This window comes from Mobula hypostoma, chromosome 7 (assembly GCF_963921235.1).
Source record: "Mobula hypostoma chromosome 7, sMobHyp1.1, whole genome shotgun sequence".
Lineage (NCBI taxonomy): Eukaryota > Metazoa > Chordata > Chondrichthyes > Myliobatiformes > Myliobatidae > Mobula > Mobula hypostoma.
Genome location: NC_086103.1, coordinates 68,849,073 through 68,863,938, shown reverse-complemented (window position 1 = coordinate 68,863,938; position 14,866 = coordinate 68,849,073).

The following is a 14,866-nucleotide window of genomic DNA, read 5'->3' as shown; positions in this document are numbered from 1 at the left end:
CATATTTGCATTTTGGTTGTCCACTGGAGATACCTGATCTTTCCAAGTTTTGCCTCTTCAGCATCTCCATTTTTAATCACACCCCTGTTTGGTGGCAGTTACTTCAGTTGTCAAAGCTCTTTAAAGGCTTCCTCAAATCTTTCTACTTCTCTTCTTTATGATGTACTTATGGCCTTGAACTCTGGCCAAGTCTTCAGTGAACATAATCTTATGAAGTTTGGAATCAAATTTTATTTGTTAATCTTAAAATCCTCCAAGAAGACCGCAATCGTGCAGTGGATTGGAGGTTTGCATGCCTCAATGACCTAGAGAGATATGTTGGCGGAAGTCAGTGGTATATATTTTGGCTCTTGGTAGGTGACCTATACCAAACAGGTCAAAGGGTAGAAGCCAGACCTAGAGAGGTCCACCAGTCCTTAAGGTTTGGGGGTTCAGTTCAAGGCTAACAACCACGACTGGTAAAACAATTTTTTTATGGAAATAACAATGAAGAATCCTTCTACATCTAAATGTGAGGGTATTCCCGAGTCTCCACCCGGAACTTGCAAGACAGACAGTAGTGAAATTCAAGAGGAAGCTACTGACATGATGAAGGAAGCCCTGAACGCAGCCAGAGATGGAGGACCTTCATTGCTGCCCTAAACACCAGCGGCATAATAGGTAGTAAGTAAGTTAAGTGAGTTCAAGGGTCAGGAAGTTATGTTGCAATTTTATAAAACTCTAGCAAGGATGCATTTGGAATATTGCTTTCAGTTCTGGTGGCTCCATTATAGGAAGGATATGGAGTCTTTGGAAGGGGTACAGAAGTGGCTTACTGGGTTCCTGCCTGGATTAAAGGACATGTGCTACAAGGAGAGGATGGATAAACTCGGATTGTTTCCTCTGGAGCAGTGGAAGCTGGGGGGGGGGGGAGGATCAGATGGAAGTATATCAGTTTATGAGATGCATTGATAGAGTAGAGAAAAACACACAAAATGTCAGAGGAACTCTGCAACACAGGCAGCATCCATGGAAATGAGATGAATTTCTGGGCTGAGATCCTTCTTCACCTATCACCTTCGAGCTATCCTCCTTCCCCTTCTCCCACCAGAGGAAGGAAAAAGACACCAGCGTAAAAACGTAGGAGGAGGGGAAGAGGATGGCTAGAAGGTGATAGGTGAAGCCAGGTGGGTAGAAAAGGTAAAGGGCTGGAGAAGAAGGGATCTTACAGGAGAGGACAGTGAACCATGGGAGAAAGTGGGGGAGGAGGTGATAGGCAGGTGGAAAGAGATGAGAGGCCAGATTTGGGAATAGAAGAAGAGGGGAGGGAGAGGGAATTTTTTTACGGGAAGGAGAAATCGATTTTCACGCCATCGGGTTGGAGGGTACCCAGACGGAAGATAAGGTGATGCTCCTCTGCCCTCAGGGTGCCCCATGCCTCATCATGATAAAGGAGGAGGCCACGGACTGATACGTCAGAATAAAATGGGAATTAAAATTAAAATGTTTGGCCACTGTGATGTTCTGCTTTTGGCAGATGGAGCTCAGGGGTCCTGCAATTTAACGGGCCTCACCTGTGAAGAGGAAGTCACATCAGGAACACAGGACACAATAGACAACCCCAGCAGATTCACAGGTGAATTGTTGCTTCACCTGGAAGGACTGTTTGGGGCCCAGAATGGAGGTGAATGGGTAGGTGCAGCACTTGCTCTGTTTGCCTGATAGAGTAGAGAGCCAGTATTTCTCCCCCCAGAGAGCAGCATTGAAGGTGAGGAGGGTTGAGTTCAAAAGACATGCATGGAACAAGATTTTCACAGAGAGAGTTTCGGTGCTTGGGATTTGCTCGATGGGGTGATGGTAGAGGCAAAAATGACAGAAGCGTTCAAGAGATAATTAGAGAGACACATACCGTAAATGTGCAGGGAATGAAGGGTATGGGCAATGTGTAGGCAGGAGGACAAATTGTTGTGCATTTGCTTACTAATGTAATTAGTTTAGCACAATGTTATGCACTAAAGGATCTGTTCCTATACTGTTCTATGTATTTTGATTAAAAATAATGCACATTATTTAATTATTGGCAAAGCAAATCTTTTCAGTTGAAATGTCTTGGGTAGTATTACACAAGATAAAGTATTCATGTCAAGTAGTTCCCAATGGAGAACGTGAGCATAAGTGTGTAATGATATAATAATGCAGGATCTTTTTATATTAGATTTCTACCTGGTAACGTAAATATTTAATTTTAAAAGGATATGAACTGCCTAGTGTATTTTTCAGGCTTTCGGATAGAATGTTTTTGTAATCTTAATGAGAAATTAAAATTAAATGCTCATTGCTGTTTTATTACTATCATTTGTCACACTAGTGATATTAAATTTCTCTTCATATGCATATCCATTTTGAATCTGGGAACATTTCACATTTTACGTTTTTATTGCTCCCAGTGTTAATATATTTCTTATTTTCCTATTGATAACTTTTTGTTTATTTTGTCTGCCTTCTAAAGACATTACACGGGAATCCTGTATTTATGGTGAATCAGTACAATTAGACTTGCATTTGTTAACTTGCTGTAGTTCCAGTTAGCAGAGTTTCTAGGTGATTACATGACATGGTTGAAATATGAATATACATAAAATATATTTCGTCTGTAATATTTCTAGGTATTGTTGCCTGCTTTTTACATGCTTCCTGTGTTATAGTGATGGCTGTATAATGCTTGGGGCATCTTGAATATGTGAAAAATGCAAAGCTATTTCAATTCTTTCTTGCTTTTCTATATAGAAAAGAATTTTCTGAATGAGGGGCATGTCCCTCTTTCCTGCCAAACTAAAAGAACATTTTTGGCCAAGTGGGTAAAAGGTATCAATTGACCTTTGTAAAGAAGGAATGTAATGGTCAGAAGTTCTCTGGTCAGATGGTGATGGGGTGATACAGTTGATCAAAAAGTTCTAATCAACAAACTCCAAAACCTGGGTCTTTGTACTTCCCTCTGCAACTGGATACTTGACTTCCTCACCGGGAGACCACAGTCAGTGCGGATCAGAAATAACATCTCCTTGCTGACAATTGACACCAGTGCTCCTCAAGGATGTGTGCTTAGCCTACTGCTCTACTCTCTCTACCCCCACAACTATGTGGCTAGGCACAACTCAGACACCATCTATAAATTTGCTGATGACACAACTATCGTTGGTGACAAGGAGGAATACACGATTGAGATCAATCTTGCACTCAACATCAGTGAGACCAAGGAATTGATGGTGGACTTCAAAGGGGAAGTCAAGGGAATATTCACCAGTCCTGAAAAAGGGAACCAGTACTGTAAAGTGCAAGCGGTTTTAAGTTCCTGGGTATCAAATTCTCTGAAGATCTATCCAAGATGTTGATGTAATTACCAAGAAGACACCACAGCAGCTATATTTCATTTGGAGTTTGAGGAGAATTCGTATGTCACTAAACAGTCTTGCGCATGTTTACAGATGTGACGTGTGGGGTATTCTAACTGGTTACATCACCATCTGGTAAGGAGAAAAACTGCAGGAAGCTGTAAACTCAGGCAGCTTAATCATGGGCACTAGGTTCTCCTTCATTAAGAGCTCCAACACCTAGGACATGCCTTTTTCTTACTGTTACCATCAAAGGGGAGGTATATGAGTCTGAAGACACACATTCAATGTTTCAAGAACAGCTAATTGTAACTTATGGTTTATTATTATCACATATTGCAATGTACTGCTGCTGTAAAACAAAATTAATAACATATGCCAGTGATATTAAATCTGATTCTGAACTAAGTACCTATAATTTGGGGGTCAGGATAGAAGATAGCCAAACCCAGTGTCATTAATTAAACTTCTATTTCCATGTATGATTAGGGATATCAGTTCAGGATGAATTAGGATCAGCACCATGTTTGAAATGCTTCCTGTTGATCTTTATGTATGATCATTTATGCAACCAATTGCCAATGTGAGTCACTTTATTGTTGTTAGTGATCATTAGAGCAGTTCATAAGAATTAATTAGCACAGTTAATAAAGGAAATACAAAATAAATTGGAAGTGAGTAACATTTTATGACAGAAGATACGTAATTTACAGAACTGCATAGCACTTTACAGGATTCTAAACATCCTGCTGTTTCTCTTTTCTGAACCAAACTTACCATTGAATGGCTTCAGATAAAGTTTCCTTTTGACTGTTTCAAAGATTAAAGTTAAAATTGGACAGAGAACCTTCCTTCCGGAAGTGGGATGAGAATGAGAAAGTGATATCAGTGGTGGAAAAACAGGATTGAACACAGCTGTAATAGGAACTTCCTTTTGAAAAACTGAAAAAAATTATTATTTATGTAAGACTCGCTACGCCTAGTGACATCTTGGGGGTGGTGCCCCCTACCCGGCCAAACTTTAGCTCTCTTGTTTGGATGGATGCTGCGTGTTGTGTCCCCTGTGTAATATCAGTACCCTGAAGTAACATTCAGTCCACAATGTGTGGTTAAACGATTAAGATTTTATATTTAAGTATGGGGTTAGTAGAGAAATAAAAGAAAAAGAAAACAAATAAAAGGCACCAATATTCTCATAAGCATGTCCAGTGCACCAACGTTGGAACTCATGGATTCCCTTTCGCCGATCCTCCTTTGCTAGTTGGCCCCTGGGCTCCCGCCCCGAGTCCAGGCCCAGCGGGTCCGGCAACCATCTCAAGCCACATCTTCTCTCTTCATCCTCCTCGTGCCTTCTCTCTCAAGTCCTGCGCAAACAACAGTTTTCAGATACACAAGAAAGAATAACATCTATCCGGATTGGTTAGCAAACAAATACAACTCCCGTTATCACTAATTATAACCCAAACATGCTGCTATAGAGAACATTACCTCATCAGTTAAAATTACAGAGAAGCCATTTTATTATTAACACTACAGAGAAGCCAGTTTATTAGCCTTAGCAAGTAACATGAAAGAAGAAACTCTTTACACTCTCCCCCCACTAAATTTAATCATGTCCTCATGACTTCTAAATAACTCGGCAACCCTTCTTGCAGACACAAAAACCCAATCCAGTTACAAACAGTGACATTGCTCCCCAAACAGTAGACCTTACGCCCTATTTCCCAGGTGCTAATCCTCCGAGACCTCCGTACCCCCTCACCTAAACCCTTCAGGCTTGGACACTACTGGGGATACCTCGGGTCTCCTTGCCAAATCCTCTATCAATCTCTCACTCATGCCCCCACTGCAACTCAGAGCCTCCTGTCCTGTGTTCAGGCACCCTTGGCTCTCCTTCAGGGTCCTGCAGTAACCCAGGCTGCCCACACCCCCCCCCACCTGACTCAGTGGGAGAAGGGCCAGGAGTCTTTTCATCCAACAAGGGGAAGTTAGCGAAAGGCAGCATGTACCACATCTCCATCTCATCATCCGTCGAATCTGTATTCTTCCCCTTTTTCTCGATTTGTAGATGCTGGTTGGTTCTCTCCACACCGGAGCACTTGGCCTGGACTGTTTCTGCAGCCTCTTCAGCCTCCTGTAATCGAGACGACAGCTTCTTGGACTCCTCCAACTCTCGCCACAGTCCTAGCAGTTCTGACTCACGCTTCTGGGCTATCTCAATCTGGGGCACAGTTACTCCACCAGCTTCTTCCACCCCGACCTGAAAAGCAGCAGTTAAAGAGTGTTCAGCCTCCAGTTTAGTGTTCACTGAACTTATCTCCAGCTTTTTCTTCCTAATGACTTCTTCTAGGTCAGCTTTCAGTTTTTCCACTTTATTTAAACTATCAATGGTCATCTTCAGGTTCCCTTCAAGCTTCCGCTTCCCTCTTCTGAGATATGTCCGCAATTGCTTCACTTCCTCGGAAGCATAGTCAAACTCCCCTCTCTGGACTCATGGTTTTCTGTTGGCCTTAGTCAGACAGCTTTCTTTGTCTTCCCCAACTTGCAAGTCTTCCAACTGTTTCTGGATCACTTTCTCCAGTCTCTGCTGGGAATTCTATCTCTCCGTCTTCACTTCAAACCTGATCCCGTAGAGACAGTCAACCACAAGCTGCGACCTTCGCCAGACCTGGCACGTGTCCAGAGAAAGCTTTAATTCTTTAGTTCTCAGCTGCTCCTGCAACAGCCTCGCTTCATATTCTTCCGAGACAGATCCAAATAGAATATAGAACATAGAATAGGACAGCACAGTACAGGCCCTTTGGCCCACAATGTTGTGCTGACCCTTAAACCCTGCCTCCCATATAACCGAGATCTGTCCTGCACCCATGCTGAGCTCGTCAATTTCATCAATTTTACTTCAAACTTCCACCCAGCCCTCAAATTCACTTCCTCTATCTCGGACACTGCTCTCCCCTTTCTCGATGTCTCCGTCTCCATCTCTGGAGACAGACTGTCCACTGACATCTTCTACAAGCCCACTGACTCTCATAACTACCTCAACTATACCTCTTCCCACTCCGCCACATGCAAACATGCCATTCCCTATTCCCAGTTCCTCCATCTCCGCCGCATCTGCTCCGAGGATGAGGCTTTCCGTTCCAGGACATCTCAAATGTCCTCTTTCTTTAAGGATCGTGGTTTCCCTTCTACCGTCATCAATGATGCCCTCACCCGCATCTCCTCTATTTTCTGCACTCTGGCCCTCACCCCATCCTCCCTCCACCACAAGTTCTCCTTGTCCTCGCCTACCACCCCACCAGCCTCCGAATCCAGCACATCATCCTCCGCAACTTCCGTCACCTTCAACAGGACCCCACCACTAAGCACATCTTTCCCTCTCCACCCCTCTCCACTTTCCCCAGGGATCGGTTCCTCCGCAACTCCCTTATCCGCACGTCCCTCCCCACTGATCTCCAACCTGGCACTTATCCCTGTAAGCGTAAGTGCTACACCTGTCCCTATACCTCATCTCTTGCAACCATTCAGGGCCCCAAACAATCCTTCCAGGTGAGACAACACTTCACTTGAGAGTCTGCTGGGGTCATCTATTGCATCCGGTGCTCTCGGTGCAGCCTCCTCTACATCGGTGAAACCCGACGCAGATTGGGGGACCGCTTCGTCGAGCACCTCCACTCCGTCCGCCACAACAGACAGGATCTCCCAGTAGCCACCCACTTCAACTCTGCTTCCCATTCCCATTCAGATATGTCCATACATGGCCTCCTCTACTGCCATGATGAGGCTAAACTCAGGTTGGAGGAGCAACACCTCATATACCGTCTAGGTAGCCTCCAGCCCCTTGGTATGAACATAGAATTCTCCAACTTCCAGTAATTCCCTCCCCCTCCCTTCCTCTATCCCTATTTCACTCTACCCCCTCCCCCAGTTCCCTCATGGTTCCGCCTCCTTCTTCTACTACCCATTGTTTTCAGGGCTATGACATCAATGCTTCCCCTTCCCCACCCCTTTGTCTTTCAAATTACTGGTCTTTCAACTGAAGCTACAAGCATTCTTCAAATCCTTCCCCATCTTTCATTCTTCAGTCCTGACGAAGGTTTCCAGCCCAAAACGTCGACTCATCATTTCTAACTGATGCTGCCCAACCTGCTGAGTTCATCCAGTGTACTGAAAGTGATGCTCCCATATAACCCCCCGCCTTAAATTCCTCCATATACCTGTCTAGTAGTCTCTTAAACTTCACTAGCGTATCTGCCTCCACCACTGACTCAGGCAGTGCATTCCACGCACCAACCACTCTCTGAGTAAAAAACCTTCCTCTAATATCCCCCTTGAACTTCCCACCCCTTACCTTAAAGCCATGTCCTCTTGTATTGAGCAGTGGTGCCCTTGGGAAGAGGCGCTGGCTATCCACTCTATCTAATCCTCTTATTATTTTGTACACCTCTATCATGTCTCCTCTCATCCTCCTTCTCTCCAAAGAGTAAAGCCCTAGCTCTCTTAATCTCTGATCATAATGCATACTCTCTAAACCAGGCAGCATCCTGGTAAATCTCCTCTGTACCCTTTCTGATGCTTTCACATCCTTCCTATAGTGAAAAATACTAGGAGATCATCCAAATACACCAAAACTCTAAAAAAGTTTCACATCCCCCACTGTCTTCCTCATGCCCCGCTGGAAAGTTGCAAGGGATCTGGATATGCCCTGGGGCATCTTTTTGGACTGGAAGAATCCCAGGGGACTTATAACGGCTGTCTTCTCCTTGTCGGCCTCAGTCATCAGGATCTGGCAACATCCACTCCTCAGGTCCCGCTCATTAAACCACTTTGCACCACTCAGACAGACCAGCGCGTCTTCAACCCTCGGGACCGCATACTGGTCAGGTACAGTGCGCCTGTTCAGGGTCCTATAACCCACACACATGCTGCCTATGTCCTCCACGGCTACAGGGCCCAGTCGCCGCAACATCTCTCTCACCGAGGTGCCTTCAGTGGTCAACTCCACCCCCCCCATGGTATGTCAGAGCATCCACTAAGAGGGTCTCACCCTCAAATACCTCCCCCAGGCCGTACCACCATCTGCTCTCGCTTAAAATCGGTACCGGCCCAATGTTGCTACACACGTCCTCACAAGCAGCTCGAAACACTACGTGCACGGACAATGCCCCCAAATAGCTCTCACCAGCCTCCTCCTGGCAGGGCCCTATGCACCTCCTCACCAGTGGGGTGTTGGTCCCCTTCGGATTCGAAATGCTGCCCATCTCAACAGTGTCTGGACTTATCAGCACTAGCGATTCACAAACCTCAGACACCCCCACCTTGGCCTCCGAGAACTCCAGTTTCACTGACTAATAAATGTCTTCTGGATAATCCCCAGCACTGATATTCCGAATTTCCAGTGCCCGAAATTGTGTCAAGAGTAAATGCTTCAAATACCGGTTGTAAAATGAACTGTACAACAACTTGACCTGTGCCCCGGTGTTGAGGATGGCTTTAGCATAGCTCCCCTCCATCCATAACGACACACTGAAGCATGGTCCCACTAAGCCCTCAGAAATAGGGTCTTTTTCTTCCTGGAGTTCCTTGGTACATTGCTGGGAACATGTTCCCCCAGAGACCTCAAGCCATTCCCCCACTGGGCCTCCATTATGTTTCCCGACACCTCTCTGATCAGTTGAACAACTGAGGGAGGTGCTGATCCCCCTGGCACCACAAGCAATTTATCTGCCCCCTGGCCAGAGAAGATACCCTGAAAACTTTCCCCCAATCTCCTGACACAGGTTTGGAAAGCCCCCCAGGCGCTACATTTTACTTCCAGTCGAACCAAACACATATTCCCCTGCTTTCAGATAACTGGCAGCTGTCACTACGGGGTAATTGACCCTGACAGTTCTAACACCGTCACCAGCCCACATACTCAAACTTTCAAACAATTCCTGTTGCTCTCCCTCAACCAAGCACTGCCACTCATCTAACAACTGAGAGATCCGTTCCACCCAAGCCTCACACGCCTCCACTCCTTCAGGGGTGGGCGTTATTCCAAAGGCAAAACCGAGCCTGCTATAGTGGGAACATCTATTTGCCAGAGAAACAAAGGCGGACACTACCCCAGGATTCTCACTCTCCAGTGGGGGATGAGGACTGATTAAACTTTCTAACTCCGACCACTCTTCCACCCCCCGCCCGACAGTAGGGACAGCCCCTGGCCCCACCTCACCCAGGGCAGCAAAAGACACTGGCAATCCCACCTCCGTGATGTCAGCACTAGCCCACGCTAAAGCAAGGTCTGAGCCCGCCGTTTCATCAACTTTTTGCGCTACAATTTCAAACTCGTCATCAGCTTTAACCGTACTCAAAAATCAAATTAACAATTCATCCAAGGTATGAATATCCACCCCACTCAGCCTGTTACTAACTCCAATCCCACAGCGGCACACATGTCTAACCGCAATCACACAGAGACACGCCAGCACTGATTTAAACAGGACGAACACGCAGCACCCTACAAAAATCCATATCCCGGACGAGCAACCCCACATTGTAAGACTCGCTTTGCCTAGTGACATGACCTTGGGGGTGGCACCCCCTACCAGGCCAAACTTTAGCACTCTTGTTTGGGTGGATGCTGTGTGTTGGGTCCCGTGTAACATCAGTACCCCGAAATAACATTCAGTCCACAATATGTGGTCAAACGATTCAGATTTTATATTTAAGTATGGGGTTAGTAGAGAAATAAAAAAAAGGAAAACAAATAAAAGGCACCAATAATCTCATAAACATGTCCAGTGCACAAACGTTGGAACTCACGGATTCCCTTTCACTGAACCTCCTCCGCTCATCGTCAACCCCTGGGCTCCCGCCCCGAGTACAGGCCAAGCGGTTCCGGCAACCGTCTCCTCAAGCCACCTCTTCTCTCTTCATCCTCCTCACGCCTTCTCTCTCAAATCCCGTGCAAACAACAGCATTCAAATACACAAGAATAACATCTATCCCAATTGGTTAGCAAACTAATATAAGTCTCATTATCATTACCTATAACCCAAACATGCTGCTACAGAGAACATTACATCATCAGTTAAAAATACAGAGAAGCCATTTTATTATTAACACTACAGAGAAGCCATTTTATTAGCCTTAGCAAGTAACATGAAAGAAGAAACCCCTTACATTCATTTTTCAGAATCTAGTGCCACTGGTTGAAGGGCCTTTACGGCCCTTCCATAATTGTCCTTGAGAAGATGGTAGCATGACAGCTTCTTTAACTGTGCAGCCTTCCAGTGAAGGTATTCCAATGGTGCCATGGGGAAGGGGGTTGCAGAAATTACAGCCAGTAATGACGATGCATTTCTAAGTCAAGAAGTTGCGATTTGGAGGGAAAACTGGAGGTGCTATTAGTCTGAACTACCTAATGCCCTTGCCCAGTAGCTAGTGGAGGACATAGTTTGGGAAGTACTGTTGGAGTAGCTAATGAGGGTAACTGCATTGCATTTTGTAAAAGCTGCAATTCGCGATCTTGTAGTGATGTAGGGAGTGAATATTTTTGGGTAGAGGGAGGGAGAGGTGGATGGACTCCAAGATTTCGATTTGATCTGTTAGTTGTGAGTTGCTTAGTTTTTCCTATTGCATGCTCTTTTTGTTGAGGGGAATGTAAAGGCGAGCAACGGGGAAATAAAGATCTGTCACAGCTCTTGTGCCTTGTGTAAATAGGATGTCTAGATGTCTTCTAAGCACATAATCCATCAGTTTCAGCATAGTTATGAGGGAATATGACCTCATCTGGATAAGAAAATACACAAGCCATGCATATAATCAAGTGCCAGGGATCCCATGGTACTATCTTAGAAGTCACAAGGGAAATTACTCAATTTTTTGATCAACATAAATCCCATAATTTATCTTAATAATTTTACTATCTTATTGTGTGCAACTCAGCTGATCAATTTTCCTTTATTACTGAAATGACATAGGAAATGGACTTCATAAAAGAGATACATTGGCTAAAACACATTCTGCCTCTATGAAAGGCACTTTATAAACTCTTCTATGCATCTTCAACTAACTTCAGCTGAAACTTTCATCAAATGAAAATGGCCTGAGACATAATGAAAAACACTGAAATTATTTAGCGCTGTAATGTGCGTGTGGTGGGGTGGTGGGGGGGGGGCAGGAGCGTAAGTAATTATAAGTAATAATGAGTCAAAAGCAAATTACATAAATGTGAGAAAAACACTAATCTGAAAATGACATTGACATTACCAAATTAGTCAGTGTGCTGAAGGTAGTTAGACATTTAATGTGCTATTATGTCACTGAAATAGAATAGAAAATAGTATGGTTGATTACCAAAATATAAAACAGCAGGTCAATCAAAAGAAACTCTGACATCATGCAGAAGATCAGCTCGTGCTAACCAGAAGCAGTGCTGTAAGAGAAGAACAGTTAAGCAATCAAATTCAGGAGGGAGATGCTAATCCAATATGTATTTGGCAATTATCTTCTCGATTTTGCTCAGACTGCATATTATTACATAGAAGTTGCTATCCAAAGGCTCAGGACAATGACAGGAGCAATTCTAGGTTAAGTAGGGAATGGCTAAGATGCCTGATCTCATTACCCCCATCAATAATTATGGACTGACAATCTAAATGGTCTTGGGCAATCTTTTGATCTTTATTCACAATTTTTGCAATAGATTGCCAATTATTTGCTGCACATGGTACAAAATCTGCAAGAGCACTGATCATGACAAAGGATCCGAACTCAATTAATTTCACCCATGACTATCAATCCAAGGAGAACGCTCCCTCTACTTCGGAGGGAGTTCTGGGACATAAACTCAACAATGATGAAGGAACAAGGATATATTTTCAAATTACAATATTTGCATTGGAGGGAATTTGTTAGTGATGAACTACTAATGTGCCACTCTTCTTGGTTGGAGAGGGTTCTGATATGAGTCTTGCAGCAACAGAACTTATTTGGCTAGCTAAATTAAACTTCTGGTCAATGGTAACCTCAAGGGTATTAGTGATGGACTTTCTGTAATACCAATGTCCTTGGACTGGTTTTGGATTATTTTTAGAGATATTTGTCGGCTGGCACTTTAGTGATGTGTATGTTACTTACTAATTATCAGGTGATACCTAAATGTTTTCTAGGTTTTTCTGTGTGCAAGTAAGGACTGTATCAACTTCTGTGGAGTTCTGAAAGGAACTGAGCATTGTACAACCATCACTTTTCATTGAAGTCTTTCACTAAAGGGTTATGGCTGAGGACATTATCCTGACATGGAGCTGGCATGCTATCACCACCAACTATCACAATCGTCTTCTTTATGTGACAACTTCAAGAAGATAAACTTGAATGGAGGGTTATGGGGAAGGGATAGAGAAGAGTAGGTGAGGCCTGGGATAGATCTGCTGTAATATTGAATGGTGGAGTAATTTTGAAGGGATGAAAGGGGTTTTCCTTCTGTTTTTTAAGTTTTATTCCACACTTGATCTAATGTTGCCTCGATTGCCTTGTGGAGGGTATGTTTCATATAGTGGTTGAGACTAGGACAAGAGGGCACAGTCTCAGAATAGAGGGATGTCCATTTAGAACAGAAATGAGGAGCAATCTTTTTAGCCAGAGGACAGTGGATCAGTGGAATTCATTGCCACAGATGGCTGTGGAGGCCAAGTCATTGGGTATATTTAAAACAAAGGTTGATAGGTTCTTGATTAATCAGAGTGTCAAGGTTACAGGTTCTTGATTAGTCAGGGTGTCAAGGTTACAGGAAGAAGGCAGGAAAAAAAGGGGTTGAGAGAGATAATAAATCAGCCATGATGGAATGGTGGAGCAGACTTGATAGGCTGAATGGCCCAACTCTGCTCCTACATCTCATGGTCTTATAGACTTCAGTTTCACTTCACCTCTCAGTTGTCCACGTGGTGAGCTTTAGAACCAGGTTCTCCTGATTAAAACCAAACTCTGAATGAGTGAACAGGTGGCTGCCAAATGTTTCTCAACAGCACTGCTGACGTCACCTTCTATCACTTCACTGATGACCAAGAGTGGCCTGCACGTTAACTAACTGCCATGGATTTGTCCTCCATTTTGTGGAGAGAACACACCTGGGCAGTCTTCCATTTTGTTATGTAGGTTCTTGAATTAGAGCTGTATTAAAATAACTTGGCTAGACCCGCAGTTTGTTCTGGAATGGAAGTTTTTCAGCACAGCTTGGATGTAATCTGTTCACATCTAATCATTTACAAACTTATTTAGACAATAAAACATGGGGATAGAATCAGGCCATTCAGTCTATTGAGTCTGCTCTGCTATTCTAACATGGCTGATTTATTATCCCTCTCAACCCCATTCTTCCGCCTTTCCTCTGTAACCTCTGACACCCTTGCTAATCAAGAAACTAGCAACCTTAGCTTTAAATCTACCAAATGACCTGGGCTCCACAGCTGTCTGTGGCAATTGATTTCATAGATTCACCACTCTCTGACTACAGAAATTCCTCTTCATCTCTGTTCTAAAGGGATGTCCTTGTATTCTGAGGCTGTGACCTCTGGTTCCAGCCTCCTTAACTAGAGAAGGTATCTTCTCCACATCCACTCAATCTAGGACTTCCAATATTTGATAGGTTTTAAAGAGATTTCACTCCCCCGCCCCATTCTTCTAAGCTCCAGCAAGTACATATCCAAAGGCACCAAATGCTCCTCAAACGTTAACCCTTTCATTCTCTGATTAATTCTCGTGAAATTCCTCTGAACCCTCTCCAATGCCAACATATTTTCTTAGATAAGGGGCCAAAAACCAATAGTAATCTAATAATAATGATAATAATTATAATAATAATAACAATTTATTTAGAGAGAACTTTTCATACAAACCATGTGGTTCAAATACTTTACTATGGGATAAAGTTCAAATATGAAAATAAAAGACATAAAGATATTATTTAAAAACAAGGTTAAATAAATGGGTTTTGAGTTGGAGTTTAAACGTGTTGACTGAGTCTGCATCCCTTATAGTTTTAGATACCAGTTTCATGGTTTAGGAGCATAGGTAAAAAAAAAATGACCTGCCAGTTACCTTTTGAGCAAGATTGTTTAGGAGACTGACAGATGAAGACCTAAGAGCTTGGGCAGGATTATAAAATGAAAACAATTCTATGATGTACTCTGGTCCCAGACTATTGAGAGCTTTAAAAACAAGAAAGAGTTTTTTTAAAATCAATTCTAAAAGATACAGGAAGCTAGTGCAGAGCAGCTAGATCAGAGTGATATGCTCCCACAAGACTCCAAGTGGTGTCTAACCAATGCCTTATAACACATCAGCATTACACCCTTGCTTCGATAATCTAATTTTCTCAAAATGAATGCTAATATTGCACTGGCCTTCCTTAACACTTACTTACCCTTCAAGTTAACCTTCAGGGAACCCTGCATGAGGACTCCATGTTCCTTTGTACCTCTGATTTCTGAATTTGTTCCCTGTTTTGA